Consider the following 16510-nt stretch of genomic DNA (forward strand, 5'->3'; position numbering starts at 1 on the left):
AGTTAAATTTCAGTTTCAGATAAACCCAGAATAATCTTTTAGTGTAAGTATTCCCATGCAGTATTTGGCCTGACTTAGTTTTAGTGTAAGTATAGCCCATACAATATGTGGGACATACGGATACTGAAAAATTACTTGTTGTTTATCTGGAATTCAAATTGAACTGGATAGCCCATATTTTCTCTGGCAATCCTGACATGGGTTACTGAGACTGTGGTTTACTGTGGTTTGTACAAAGCGGGTCTGGCATTACGCAAGAATGTGTTATAAGTGTGGTGTGTATGACACGTGACTGGTTCTTATAGAGGTATTTAGAAATGGCTAAAGTTAGCTGTGTTTGTGCAAGAGTTGAGGAGATACATGTATATAGTGTGTGTGTGTGTGTGTGTGTCCTATATATATAGTGTGTGTGTCTATATACATATCTCATCTCCAGCGTTTGGTGTTGGAGGAGAGGATTGTGATACAGGTGGGTTGTATGAGAATGTAGTACAGGAGGGATGCGTGTATATACCTCCATGTGCTCTGTGTGGTTTACTAAAGAAGTTATATGTGGGGTGTGTGATATTTTTGCTGTATCAGAGTGTACATGGGTGTATGAGTTACTGTCTCATAAAACACCCCTAACAAGAATTCTGTATACACTCTTACGTACACCGAGTGTCAGCCAGGTCCAGGCAGGGTGACAAGAACTTTACCACGCAGACTTTATATCTGGTAAGCACTCTACCCCCATTCATCTCGCTCTTCTCTGCACTACCACACACACACACACACACACACACACACACACACTCACACACACACACACACAGGAACATAGGCAAAATATTCTGAATGGTCAGGGGCAGTCACTGCCTTCCCCAGCCTGTCCCAGCCACTGCCTGGAAATCTGCCTGCTGTCTAGAGCTCCATTCCCAGGGCCCATCCTACAGTCTCCAGGGCCCTGGGCCTGGTAGGAGCTACTGGGCTCTAATCTGGGGCAGAGGCCTCTAGCTGGAGCTCTGGGGTGACCACCCCTCTCCCAGGGCAAGCTACTCGCCTACATTTAATGCACGCAGGCACCACGTGGCCCGTGGCTCTCAGAGCTCCCCGCAGGACCCTGAGGCCATTTCTCACCCCCGCTCACGCGGTCTCAGTCTCTGGAAAACCCTTCCCTTCCCTTGATCTCCTTTGGGAAATTCTTCCTGTTGAAGGAATAAAACCTCCTTGCTTTCAATATGACACCATCCCTAGACAAACAATCTTCTTTCAAAGTGCATTCCACTTGTCAAGATATTTTTCAACAGGGCCTTCAACTCATGGGGCTTCTCTTTCCACTTTGGTAAAAGAGGCCAAGCAACTCATGGGTCTCTCTCAGCATCCTTGCATCCTTCACATCCCCCACCTCATGACCCCTAGGAAAGATCCAAGAGCATAAGAGAGAAATCGGGGACTGAGAAAAGCTGCACCTCTAGGTCTGTGCAAGCAGGATGCAGCCTGCTGTGAGTCCGACAAAGCTCCAGGCCCGGCTGCCCCAGGAGAGAGTCCTCAGACCAGCGGAGCTGACCTCCCATCTCCCAGGGGGCATCTGGCCGTTCTGTGCCGTCTCACACCACAGGGACCCTCCGGATAGATACGGCAGCATCAGTGAGACAAGGTCTCTCGCTCCCTGCTTCACAGGTGACACGTTCTCAGTCCCCCGCTTCCTAGAGAAGCTTCAGTTTGGCAGAAACCCATGTGCCCCAGACAAGTTGCCCCCCACATACCTCCTCCGTTCTCGGCAGTTTCCTGGGACTCTTCATTTTCCAGATGTTTCCTCTTTTGTCGCCGTTCCATCGTACCAACTAGAAGTCTCCCTTAGAAGATGCCTCAAGAGATGTCCAACTCCTCCTCTTCCCTACAGGTTGGCCCTTCTTGGCTCTTGGGCAATCCGTTGAAATGATTCAATACAAACAAAAATAGTCAAGTCTCCTAAATGGCTGAAAAACTTGTACCACTTGGTGAACCAGCAGTAGTGCCTAGTGCTCACCAGGGCTGTTATGTTTGCAAGGTTGCCAGGCTCACAGTGGAATTCTGTGACCTCAGTGATGACATCAGAGCATTCGGTGGACCTAGGTTGAGCACAGTGTCTGCAATAGCACAGGCCCCATTTTCAAGAACAATTCCTTTTTCCCAGCCGAAGCTTTCCCGTGAAAGGGAAAGGTTCCTACCATATCTATTATATATTGTATCATACCATGTCTATTATAAAATTCACATTTTGATTGGAGATCTTTTAATGTCTTTTCTAGAGAGATTTAATATGAATGTTTTAAATGGTCTCCAGTTTCCCTGTGGATTATTGACATTTTAAACTCTGCACTTCAATTTTCCCTCAATACGTGTAATTTTGTCACGGCTATTTCTGTACTTAAAGATGAGGAACTATATAATTGATTTCTTCATTTTTTCCCCATCTCTTTCCAAGGTACTGCATTTGATTGTGTCTTGCGACTGAGTGAAAAATGCTAGTCCTTGAGTCAGGACATTGGGCCCTTTAGCAAGTAACTCAACCTATCTGGGCTTCAGCTTCTGTATGTGCGATCAAGAGGCTTGGACTAGCTGACTTTTCAAATGCTGTGTTTCTTTGATTCACTCTCACGTACTGATCTGCTCCTTAAGAAGAGGGTCTGTTCTCATAAAATAACAACAGTCTCTTCCTAACCTTGGGTTGGGCGGAGTTTAACTGTTCGTACTCAGTTCGTTAGTTATAATGCCTTCTACGTATGCTTAGCTCTAAATAATTTATACGGCTCTTGTGACAATTTTTAGATCTTCTTTTTTTCTTATTTTCTTTTATAGTTTCTAATTTGTTATCGCCAGTGTAGAGGAGCCTGATTGACTTTTAAAATTTATTGATCTTGTATGTGTGTGCCTTGTTGAACCGTCTTATTAGTTCCTGCTAGTTTATCTGTGGGTTCTTTTGGGTCTCCTAGATAAATGAGCATATTAAATGTAAATAATGTGTTCTTTGGATAAAGTTTATTTTCTTGCATCTCTATATATAGAAGCAATATGTTGAATTGATTTAAATATTTAAACACTTACATACCTGTTATCACAATCTAACATTGTTTATCTTATTTTCTTTCAATCAATATTATGTTTTCAAGATTTATCCACGTGAATCCATAGAGATCTAGGTCTTTGATTTTTGACTGTTTGATATTATGTGATCACATGCATATAGCATCATTTATTTTCCATTCAAGCATTATTGGACAATTGGATTGTTTCCCTCCCTTCTCTAGAACAAACAACATTTCCCAGAATATCCCTGAAGATGACTGACAGTCGAGAAGGGCCAGGCTGCCCGAAGGATTGCTACTTGCTTTTAGCCACCTTCCAACAGGCCGTCTCCAGCCAGCAATTTGAAGCACAGCTGAAATGAGAACTGCCCCAAATGTGAAAATCTTAGGAGCTTCCTAGAAGGTGGGAGGTTAATGATAGGCATCCTGCTGGGATCCCAGGGGAGTCTGAGCTGGCCTGAAGCTCATCTTCCTCCTCCAGCTCTCAAGAGAAATGTGGAGGAAAGAAGACTTCAAAAACTGTGAGCAGGCAGAGGGAGAGATATTGGGGGCCGAAGCTGTAACTGAGGTCTTGGAGTGGGCTGTGAGCACGCAGAGCCTCTCGAGAGCCAGGCTCTGCCTTCTGAGGACTTCTCCCCTAAGGCTGCTCATAATTCACGTGATACCAGCCATATAGAGCCGTCTTGGCCCACACTGTCACAGAAAGCCTTATCAGAATCTATTCTTCTTCATACACTCTTGTGTCTGTTACTTGGTTATTGCCTTTGGTACTCCACTGATGTGAACCACAGTCGCCAGGGGATGGAGGACACTAGTGACCCATCTTGCTCTGTGGCCTCAGTCCACAGCTGGAGGGTAAGGGAAGAGGCCAAATGAAGGTCAAGAAGGAAAGATGGAGTTTGAAGAGAAGACCTGAGTTAAGGGTGTCTTCTCAAGTCTTGATGACTGAAATGTAGCTCCAGTACCTGAAGTCCTGCTTGTTCTCAAGGCTGACCGCGGGGCTGGGTGCACTCAGTGAAGGAACCGTATACACTTAGTATTTCCTTGCTTGCTCACACTTGCCCTCCTCTGATACACCCTCTGCAAGACTGATCTTCCCCTGAAACAACTTTCCACCTGCTACTGTCATCTCAGGAACATTTGCTTCACCTTCCTAGTGTCCCCCTAGAATGCCATTGCAGCCAATTCATAATTTGATAATCATGCTGCTTACCATATTCTCAGCAACTTCTGAGAAATTTTATTCACTTTATTCCATAGTCTTCACCCATCAATAATCTTCCTTAACTTCCTAGCTGCAGGTTAACCCATTCGGAATCATTTCTTTTGCTTTCTCTTCTTTGGCAAATCCTTTCTATCTTTTAAGGTCTTTTTCTTGTCTCTCTACCATCCTGCCTTCCTGAACTTCTTTTTTTTTCGTTTAAGTAACCTTTCAATCTCCTTCCCCAATTTCCTCATAAACATTGAGAGTTTATTCCTCACACGTTAGACAGCGGTTTATGAATGGCCAGGCATAATGGACTCAGAATGAGTTGGCACCCCCGAGGTACCTGTCTTGCTGGGGAGCCACAAGTGAAGAGCTGTCTGCTGGACACATGTTTGCATGGAGTCAGGCTGAGTGGCCTCAGGGTGTTTGCTCTGCACTTGTGTGTGTTTCTCCCTAGTTGGTTTCCTTGTCCAGCCACCTGTGACCTCCCTCCATCGAGCCCAGGGAATCCTTCTCATCACAGGGGTAGGATGTTTGTCTCATTTTCCATCACATCCTTTCCCCAAAGTTTGGTTGTGAGTTGTTCCCATTCCAAAGACCTTTCCTCTTTGAAGAGAAAAGAGAAAATCTTGTCTCTCCTTTTCTCTCACTTCACTTCTGCTCTATTATCTCCTCCGTCCAGAATGGCCCACTGACTCACATGGGTGTAGATCCAAAGATGGCAAGAAATGCCAGCAATTCTGAGATAATAATACGGATGGATCAGGAAAACTTGAAAACCTTTATCCCGCCACATTAAAAAAAATTGCACTTCCAGTGTATTCAGAGTCTCAGTGTAGAAACACAAATGATAGAGAAATTGAATGACACTCAAGTTTTTCTTTCCTCCTTTCCTGATTTATTCTAATCCTCCAAGTTAACATGATGAACTCTTTGTTGTGTAAAGTTTCAGACATTTTCTACCCATGCACACTTTTCTTCTTTTCACATTAGAGTGTGAACTAGGTCACTTTCAACATGCTGTGATTCTGTGATTCACTGTCTCCCACCGAGTCATCCACGGATAAAGTCATCTGTTTCACGGAGAACTATTTCCAATAGCTAATAGCCAATGTCTGTGGAGTGCTTACTCTGTGTCGGTTTCTTGTAACTACTTTACAGATCATTTGTACAGCGTACCCATGGACCAGGTACAATTATGACCCCCAAGTGACAGATAAGTGCAGATAAGTACAAATAAATACAGAGGCCAAGTGACTTGCCCAAGACACTGGAGCAAATCAAAATCCATGCCTCTGTAATCATTTTGCTCTATTGCCTCTGTCTGGGAGGCTTGATGATTTGGCAACTAAAACCTTAAATATCATGTTCCATTTTTATATCTGTGACACAAGCGTGGGGCTGTGATACGGGGTAAGTAACCTGACTACTTTTGAAAACCCTTATGCACCTGGATGAAAGTAAGCCAGGGACTGCAAGCCATAGATTTAAGGTTTCCTACCAACTTTTAAAAATAGCTTCTTGAATTCAATTTATGTAGTGTCAAGTCTAGGATGTAGTCCAAATAGTAACAGAAAAATGGAGATATGTAGAAAAATACTTAAAGTTGACAAGTATTGGGAGTGTAGTATTTTTGGGGCCAGCGTGTAGACCACAGGAAAACTTGCTGTTTCCATCCCAAAGGGAAGAGCCCTACGTTGCAACTGCCAAGGTCCCTGGGACAGCAAGTGTGCTCACTGCTTAGTAAAGAAGCATCCTCAGTTTGATAGAATCATATGGGAGCCTTACATTTGGTTAGCAGTTCTACATTCTTGATGTAATAATATTTTCAGGGTGTGGGAGGGTATCAAGCTCTGAAAATACCCTTGGAGAGATCTGCTTATTAAGTTTGGCTTTTTCAGTCTCCCTACTACTTCTTTACTAAACACCAGGCGGTTTCCTTCACTTTTCAGAACCATATTGTTTTTCCCTTCTCTAATGAACTTTGAAATACTTTTGGATGAGCTATTGAGATTGGGAAAAATAAACATCTCTTTAAAATAAGGAAGATAATAACAATGACAAGTAGAAAAAGCTCTAAAACAGAGAATATCCTCCATTCTAGCCACTGACTGGGAGTGGAAGGTTCGTGCTCGCTGTCCAGGACGTAGAAATAAAAGCTGAGGAGGCGCTGAGGCGTCTCCTGGATCTCTATGAGCCTCCATCATTTCTGCTGAGTAGGGTTGACAGATAAAATATAGACTGTTTAGTTAAATATGAATGTTTGAAAAACAACGAGTACATTTTGAAGATAAGTATGCCCCAAATAGTTCATAGGATCTACTTATACTAAAATAATGACTTATTATTCATGTGAAGTTCAAGTTTAACTGGGTATCCTGTATTTTTATGTACTAAATCTGACAGCCCTACTGATGATCCACAATGGAGGCAGTTGAGGAACGGTACATGCTGGCTCTCGGACAGTCAGAAATGGCTTCAGCAGATCCAGGTACAGTATGAAATTCTTTTCGGATGTAGCTCAGAAGCCATGGGCAGCCCTTGACTGCAAGTACTGCCTCGGGTTTCCCTGAGGTGGGGTAAACCTTCCTCTTAATGGCCTTTAGTAAGTCTGGAAGACCATATCCAAGGGGAGCCCCAAAGTCAGTTTCATCCTCACAACCATGTTTCCAATTCCTGGAATTGGCTGCATGTGACTCACAAGAGCTGAGGAGGTTTGTGGAAGTTGGGAGTGTCATAGCTTGAACCCTTTGTAGGTAAAGTTTTGCTGTTGTGAGAGTTTTAACAGGAGCAATGTGAAAGACTCCAAGTCCCCAGGTAGATAGAAATAATCCTGTCCTACCTGTGTGTATGTGACAAGTCTCTAATAGTTCAGAGAGCAAGTATCTGGTCTTAGAAAGACTGATCCAAGCTTGGGTGTTTCTGGTGACAAGGCAAGGTCCTGAGTTTCAAGTTCACCTTTTATGGTTGAGGAGACAATAAGGTGGTCAGAAGGGAAATCATGGAGGAGACCTTGGCTTCATCCATCGTGCAGGCTTGTATATGTGGTTCTATGCAGATTGTGTTTCAAAGGTGGAGCTTGTTTACAACTATGAACATTCTCCGATGTGCTTTTTGGACCTTCATTCCCAGAGCGAGAGCAGTGCCGAGGCTCTAGAAATGCCATGGATATTCTGAGCTGTCAGTGGCATTTCCCCGGTACTGTTCCCTTGGTGCCACTCCTTGAAATGTCCAAAGGGATTATCATGTGTCTTGTGGCGGGTCCTAGCATTGTGAAAGGAAGCTGCTGCACCTGGCTCAGAGGATTTCGGATGTGGTGGGAGGAGGAGTAGTACTACGACTATAAATTGTATCACAGCATATCGATTCCATCTTTAGAGTGGGGTTGGGGGGTTATGAAGGGGGGCTTTTATTGTACTTTTATACATTGTACCCTTGAAACTAATTCAATTTTTAAAAATTAATTAATTTATTTGGGGCTGCATTGGGTCTTTGTCGCTGCTAGCGGGCGTTCTCTAGTTGCAGTGAGCGGGGGCTCCTCTTGGCTGTGGTGCACGGGCTTCTCATTGCAGTGGCTTCTCTTGTTGCAGAGCATGGTCTCTAGGCACGCAGGCTTCCATAGTTGTGGCACGTGGGCTCGGTTGATGTGGCACACGGGCTCTAGAGCGCAGGCTCAGTAGTTGTGGCGCGCGGGCTTAGTTACTCCGTGGCACGTGGGATGTTCCCAGACCAGGGCTCAAACCCATGACCCCTGCATTCGCAGGCATATTCTTAACCACTGCTCCACCAGGGAAGCCCGATAATTCAGTTTTTTATAAAGAGAAGATTCCTAATATTATTCCAAAATTTTAAAAATATGTAGTTGGATAACACTATGAAAAATTAACTGATATATTCTTTTATTATTTCTCTTTGCTCCCTGGATCTTTTTCCCCATCCAGTCAGCTAGGCACTGTGAGTTCACTGCATTAGGAAGGTAAAGACTCAGCAGAAATGAGGGAGAAAAACAGAAAAGTCTCAGCTTTGGAATGTTCACAACGGAGGCCACAGTAGAACAGGTGAGAATTCTGTGAACCAAAAATAAATGTCGTCTCAAATGCAAAAAAGTATTCTCTGCACTGGGAGGCAGGAGAGGGAGGGAGGGAAGGACTGAAGGAGAGAGATCAGTGTGGCCAGGGACATGGAGACTGTGCTTAAGGACGATATGCCCAGGAAGAGAATCAGAATCTGGAGAAGATTCAGCCTGCACGTGATCATTGCCTCCAGCCAGCACCCTCATCTCAGACGTTGGGAAATTCAGAGAGAGAGTGGGAGTACGTCAGGAGGGCCACGCGCATAGTCTGTGTGGCAGGGGTTGTGGCCGTTCCCTATTTGTGAGGAGTCCCCAGCAATTTGCAGGCCTCTTCTGGAAAATGCTGGCGGACGTCTCTAGTGCTTATGTGAAAGCTTGTTCACAAACCTTGAAAGATACAGATGTAGATGACAGATAGATGCATAGATAGAAAAATGTCATTAAATAAAAGCTCCAGGAAAGGTTTGGAAAATGCCCTTTATTGCATAGGACACTTCTATTGTCATATGATGTTAGACTGAGTGCCGGTCCCTTCATCCTCCTTCAGACCACGGCATTCTGTCTGCTACTCTCCCGAGGGTCCTTTCTTCTCCCTGGAAGGGATAAAACAAATGAGGTAGAACAGGAAGAGACAAGAAGCACTCCAAGCTCTGCTGGTCAGTGTTACCCTCCAGCATTGCCTTAATGCTCAGAGCCACACACACCACAGTGAGCTTGGCTCCAGATCTACTACCACGCAACGAAGGTTCTGGAACATTTCCATATCTCGGGGGACCTCATTTCCACGTGACTCTCTTTCATATTCCCCTTTGTCACAGAAGGCTAGGTCCAGTGGTCCGGGTGAGATCTCGGCTCAGGCCCAAGGCTCTCAGACCTCAAAATTCTGGTCCTGCAAGGGCCCCTGTCCTCTCTTGAGACCACTCCTGGCTCTCTCTGCCGAGAAGGAGCTGCTGGCAGTACGTCCTCTAAGAGTTGAGGTCCATCGTGCAGACCCTGAGAAAACTCCTAGGAAAAGGCTCCACCTTCTTGTTTACGTCAACAGAGGTCAATGCCTTTGTTAGTGCTGGGTGTGTCCCATTTGATGCAACTGCAGAGCCATTAGGTAAACCAGCACATGTGTGCGGCCCCTTCCCTTAGACTCCTCTGGGCCCTCGTGACATAGGCTCAGAAGACTGCCAGCCTCAAGCCTTACCTCTTCCAAGGGACGGCCACACCGTCTTCCAGGATCTTCTGTCCCATGAATCTCAGTTGCTGTTTGGAACTCAAAGGAGAGAAAAGACCCTGCCTGCGGGGTCTCTTTGGGCTGGGTCCTTCCCCCGTGGGCTGCTCTCCCTCATTCTCCTTTTCTTCTTGCTTCTCTACCTCCTTCTCCTCCTCCTCCTCCTCCTCCTCCTCCTCCTCCTCCTCCTCGTTCTCCTCCTCCTCCTCCTCGTCCTCTTCCTCAGGGGTGCTCTCGGATTCCACATTGCCCATCCGCTGGGCCATGGTGAGATGAAAGGCACGGCAGCTGAAGCCCTGCAGGATGCCGCCCTTCACGTGCTGCTGGAGGATCTCCAAGGTGGGGAAGACCCGGCAGCAGGCCATGCACCTGAAGCCGGTCTCCATGGTCAGCATCCAGTCCGCTGTCTTGGCGCTGGGTCTCTCCTCGACGGCAGGTGGCCCTGATGGGCTGCCTGGCTCTGCCCTTTCCTCATACTCTTTCTCCTCCCCAGTGGGCTCACTGTCAGACAGGAGGCTTTCGGTGGACACATCAGAAGAGGGGTCAGTGGCTACTGCGCACACATCCTCAGGAAGGGTCACTTCTTCTATCCTCAGCTGCTTTTCAGGCAACTCCAAGGGTTTCTTTGTCTTCCAGGAGACAGCGACACCCTTGTTCACTTGTACCTGCATGTAGTATATTTTCATGCCCCTTTCCTCTTTGTCTGGGTGCAGATAGTTCTTACAGGGTGAAGAGGGTGAGGAGGAGACACAGTGTGATGGGGAAGCGGTCTCTCCTTCTTCCTGATCCTGGGCTAGGGGTGGTCTAGGCTGGGCAGTGTCTCGATGAAATCTCCGGATTCCTGAAAAAGGAAATTAAAATCATAATAACATGCATGGGCCATGCCGGAAGGTGAGGGAGCAGGTGTGGTAGACGAGAGAGGGACATTGGCACGACAAAGCAATGTCGTGAGCTTGGTGTCCGTTGGCCGTAGGACGGAGTGGTGTATCTGGTGTCATCTGTGGGCTTTTCATGTGCGTGGGGGGGTATACTGGAGCGGTGTCTGTATACAGGGGTGTGGAGTATGGTGGTGAGGGCTGTAGTATGTGAGGGATGCGGCTGGATGCGTGTACGATGAGGAGTGTGAGTTTGGGAATATCGGTGGTGCATTCCTTGTGGAATGGGGCTGTGGTGCAGGAGAGTACTGTGGAGCACGTGCTTGGGGTTGATGTGCACTGAGAAGGGCTGTGCCTGGAGGGCGCGTGTATGTGTGAGCTGTGTGCACCTGAGCTGGATGGTCCTGCTCTCAGGCTGGAGGTGTATGATGCAGAACTCTGTCCTTCTCTGGAAGCAAAGGCAAAGACAAAGCCTACATTTTCCTCTGAAGATGCTTAATCTGGTCCCTCTTCCCTCCACCTCAAGCCCAGACCTTTCCGGCCCCTGCTCCTTGACTTCCCCACCATGGTAGTAGCAGTATTCACACACACACCCCCAGACTCAGCTGGCATCCACGCCCTCGGAACAGCTCAGCCATCCTGCCCAGGCTCCTCCACAGAGCCCTCATCACCTCTGATGACCCTGGATTTCCTCTCAGCCTCCCTGGGATCTGTGTGCCTCCTGCTTCACAGCCAAGCACCCCGTCACCTGAGGAGCCCCACACCCTTACCAGCGTAGCTGAGCTTGCGCAGAGTAGAAGTACAGAAGAAGTATTTAGAGGCAGAGGAGACCTCCACTGCCCCTGGGCTGCAGCCTTGGGCCACCACAGTGGATCCAAGCCGAGGGGGATCCTCTTGTGACTTCGAGATTCCTGAGGGAGGAATGAAAGGCTCAGGGTGGGTTCATCAGTCCTCTGTCCACAAATATTTACTGAGTGTGTGACACGTGTCAGGTGCAGTGAATACACACAGTTGAGAGTGTGGTTCCCAGTGGATCCTCCAGGATTTAATTCCAATCAATACTTATTCTCTCACTGCCTAGTTGGTAATGTAGGCCTCGTTGGTGACTGTGAGTGTGTGGGAAGAGTGAGTGATGTGTATCAGTTAAGTCTGTGGTAAGTGTGGGGTTGGCATGGGGAGCACAGTGCAGACGTGTCTATCTGTGTCTGTGGCCTTTGTGTGCATGGTTTCTGTTCACAAGTCAGGAATTCTGGGACATGTAACGTTTCCTCATTACATGGTGTGGCTTGTATTTATGGTGTGTGTTCATTCATTCATTCACCAAGATTCAGTAAGCAGCTACTCCTGTGTATCCGGCACTCTTCCATTGTTGTAGTCTTTGGTAACGCTGCACATTCTAGTAGGGGAAGACACACACTAAACAAAACTACAATAAATATATAATACATCAGCTGGTGGTAAGTATATAAGGGTTGCCAGACTTAGCGAACAAGAATACAAGGCACCCAGTTAAATTTCAGTTTCAGATAAACCCAGAATAATCTTTTAGTGTAAGTATTCCCATGCAGTATTTGGCCTGACTTAGTTTTAGTGTAAGTATAGCCCATACAATATGTGGGACATACGGATACTGAAAAATTACTTGTTGTTTATCTGGAATTCAAATTGAACTGGATAGCCCATATTTTCTCTGGCAATCCTGACATGGGTTACTGAGACTGTGGTTTACTGTGGTTTGTACAAAGCGGGTCTGGCATTACGCAAGAATGTGTTATAAGTGTGGTGTGTATGACACGTGACTGGTTCTTATAGAGGTATTTAGAAATGGCTAAAGTTAGCTGTGTTTGTGCAAGAGTTGAGGAGATACATGTATATAGTGTGTGTGTGTGTGTGTGTGTGTGTCCTATATATATAGTGTGTGTGTCTATATACATATCTCATCTCCAGCGTTTGGTGTTGGAGGAGAGGATTGTGATACAGGTGGGTTGTATGAGAATGTAGTACAGGAGGGATGCGTGTATATACCTCCATGTGCTCTGTGTGGTTTACTAAAGAAGTTATATGTGGGGTGTGTGATATTTTTGCTGTATCAGAGTGTACATGGGTGTATGAGTTACTGTCTCATAAAACACCCCTAACAAGAATTCTGTATACACTCTTACGTACACCGAGTGTCAGCCAGGTCCAGGCAGGGTGACAAGAACTTTACCACGCAGACTTTATATCTGGTAAGCACTCTACCCCCATTCATCTCGCTCTTCTCTGCACTACCACACACACACACACACACACACACACACACACACTCACACACACACACACACAGGAACATAGGGCAAAATATTCTGAATGGTCAGGGGCAGTCACTGCCTTCCCCAGCCTGTCCCAGCCACTGCCTGGAAATCTGCCTGCTGTCTAGAGCTCCATTCCCAGGGCCCATCCTACAGTCTCCAGGGCCCTGGGCCTGGTAGGAGCTACTGGGCTCTAATCTGGGGCAGAGGCCTCTAGCTGGAGCTCTGGGGTGACCACCCCTCTCCCAGGGCAAGCTACTCGCCTACATTTAATGCACGCAGGCACCACGTGGCCCGTGGCTCTCAGAGCTCCCCGCAGGACCCTGAGGCCATTTCTCACCCCCGCTCACGCGGTCTCAGTCTCTGGAAAACCCTTCCCTTCCCTTGATCTCCTTTGGGAAATTCTTCCTGTTGAAGGAATAAAACCTCCTTGCTTTCAATATGACACCATCCCTAGACAAACAATCTTCTTTCAAAGTGCATTCCACTTGTCAAGATATTTTTCAACAGGGCCTTCAACTCATGGGGCTTCTCTTTCCACTTTGGTAAAAGAGGCCAAGCAACTCATGGGTCTCTCTCAGCATCCTTGCATCCTTCACATCCCCCACCTCATGACCCCTAGGAAAGATCCAAGAGCATAAGAGAGAAATCGGGGACTGAGAAAAGCTGCACCTCTAGGTCTGTGCAAGCAGGATGCAGCCTGCTGTGAGTCCGACAAAGCTCCAGGCCCGGCTGCCCCAGGAGAGAGTCCTCAGACCAGCGGAGCTGACCTCCCATCTCCCAGGGGGCATCTGGCCGTTCTGTGCCGTCTCACACCACAGGGACCCTCCGGATAGATACGGCAGCATCAGTGAGACAAGGTCTCTCGCTCCCTGCTTCACAGGTGACACGTTCTCAGTCCCCCGCTTCCTAGAGAAGCTTCAGTTTGGCAGAAACCCATGTGCCCCAGACAAGTTGCCCCCCACATACCTCCTCCGTTCTCGGCAGTTTCCTGGGACTCTTCATTTTCCAGATGTTTCCTCTTTTGTCGCCGTTCCATCGTACCAACTAGAAGTCTCCCTTAGAAGATGCCTCAAGAGATGTCCAACTCCTCCTCTTCCCTACAGGTTGGCCCTTCTTGGCTCTTGGGCAATCCGTTGAAATGATTCAATACAAACAAAAATAGTCAAGTCTCCTAAATGGCTGAAAAACTTGTACCACTTGGTGAACCAGCAGTAGTGCCTAGTGCTCACCAGGGCTGTTATGTTTGCAAGGTTGCCAGGCTCACAGTGGAATTCTGTGACCTCAGTGATGACATCAGAGCATTCGGTGGACCTAGGTTGAGCACAGTGTCTGCAATAGCACAGGCCCCATTTTCAAGAACAATTCCTTTTTCCCAGCCGAAGCTTTCCCGTGAAAGGGAAAGGTTCCTACCATATCTATTATATATTGTATCATACCATGTCTATTATAAAATTCACATTTTGATTGGAGATCTTTTAATGTCTTTTCTAGAGAGATTTAATATGAATGTTTTAAATGGTCTCCAGTTTCCCTGTGGATTATTGACATTTTAAACTCTGCACTTCAATTTTCCCTCAATACGTGTAATTTTGTCACGGCTATTTCTGTACTTAAAGATGAGGAACTATATAATTGATTTCTTCATTTTTTCCCCATCTCTTTCCAAGGTACTGCATTTGATTGTGTCTTGCGACTGAGTGAAAAATGCTAGTCCTTGAGTCAGGACATTGGGCCCTTTAGCAAGTAACTCAACCTATCTGGGCTTCAGCTTCTGTATGTGCGATCAAGAGGCTTGGACTAGCTGACTTTTCAAATGCTGTGTTTCTTTGATTCACTCTCACGTACTGATCTGCTCCTTAAGAAGAGGGTCTGTTCTCATAAAATAACAACAGTCTCTTCCTAACCTTGGGTTGGGCGGAGTTTAACTGTTCGTACTCAGTTCGTTAGTTATAATGCCTTCTACGTATGCTTAGCTCTAAATAATTTATACGGCTCTTGTGACAATTTTTAGATCTTCTTTTTTTCTTATTTTCTTTTATAGTTTCTAATTTGTTATCGCCAGTGTAGAGGAGCCTGATTGACTTTTAAAATTTATTGATCTTGTATGTGTGTGCCTTGTTGAACCGTCTTATTAGTTCCTGCTAGTTTATCTGTGGGTTCTTTTGGGTCTCCTAGATAAATGAGCATATTAAATGTAAATAATGTGTTCTTTGGATAAAGTTTATTTTCTTGCATCTCTATATATAGAAGCAATATGTTGAATTGATTTAAATATTTAAACACTTACATACCTGTTATCACAATCTAACATTGTTTATCTTATTTTCTTTCAATCAATATTATGTTTTCAAGATTTATCCACGTGAATCCATAGAGATCTAGGTCTTTGATTTTTGACTGTTTGATATTATGTGATCACATGCATATAGCATCATTTATTTTCCATTCAAGCATTATTGGACAATTGGATTGTTTCCCTCCCTTCTCTAGAACAAACAACATTTCCCAGAATATCCCTGAAGATGACTGACAGTCGAGAAGGGCCAGGCTGCCCGAAGGATTGCTACTTGCTTTTAGCCACCTTCCAACAGGCCGTCTCCAGCCAGCAATTTGAAGCACAGCTGAAATGAGAACTGCCCCAAATGTGAAAATCTTAGGAGCTTCCTAGAAGGTGGGAGGTTAATGATAGGCATCCTGCTGGGATCCCAGGGGAGTCTGAGCTGGCCTGAAGCTCATCTTCCTCCTCCAGCTCTCAAGAGAAATGTGGAGGAAAGAAGACTTCAAAAACTGTGAGCAGGCAGAGGGAGAGATATTGGGGGCCGAAGCTGTAACTGAGGTCTTGGAGTGGGCTGTGAGCACGCAGAGCCTCTCGAGAGCCAGGCTCTGCCTTCTGAGGACTTCTCCCCTAAGGCTGCTCATAATTCACGTGATACCAGCCATATAGAGCCGACTTGGCCCACACTGTCACAGAAAGCCTTATCAGAATCTATTCTTCTTCATACACTCTTGTGTCTGTTACTTGGTTATTGCCTTTGGTACTCCACTGATGTGAACCACAGTCGCCAGGGGATGGAGGACACTAGTGACCCATCTTGCTCTGTGGCCTCAGTCCACAGCTGGAGGGTAAGGGAAGAGGCCAAATGAAGGTCAAGAAGGAAAGATGGAGTTTGAAGAGAAGACCTGAGTTAAGGGTGTCTTCTCAAGTCTTGATGACTGAAATGTAGCTCCAGTACCTGAAGTCCTGCTTGTTCTCAAGGCTGACCGCGGGGCTGGGTGCACTCAGTGAAGGAACCGTATACACTTAGTATTTCCTTGCTTGCTCACACTTGCCCTCCTCTGATACACCCTCTGCAAGACTGATCTTCCCCTGAAACAACTTTCCACCTGCTACTGTCATCTCAGGAACATTTGCTTCACCTTCCTAGTGTCCCCCTAGAATGCCATTGCAGCCAATTCATAATTTGATAATCATGCTGCTTACCATATTCTCAGCAACTTCTGAGAAATTTTATTCACTTTATTCCATAGTCTTCACCCATCAATAATCTTCCTTAACTTCCTAGCTGCAGGTTAACCCATTCGGAATCATTTCTTTTGCTTTCTCTTCTTTGGCAAATCCTTTCTATCTTTTAAGGTCTTTTTCTTGTCTCTCTACCATCCTGCCTTCCTGAACTTCTTTTTTTTTCGTTTAAGTAACCTTTCAATCTCCTTCCCCAATTTCCTCATAAACATTGAGAGTTTATTCCTCACACGTTAGACAGCGGTTTATGAATGGCCAGGCATAATGGACTCA

The sequence above is a fragment of the Mesoplodon mirus genome (assembly GCF_964341445.2).
Source record: "Mesoplodon mirus genome assembly, contig: SUPER_14_unloc_5, whole genome shotgun sequence".
In the NCBI taxonomy this organism is placed as follows: Eukaryota; Metazoa; Chordata; class Mammalia; order Artiodactyla; family Ziphiidae; genus Mesoplodon; species Mesoplodon mirus.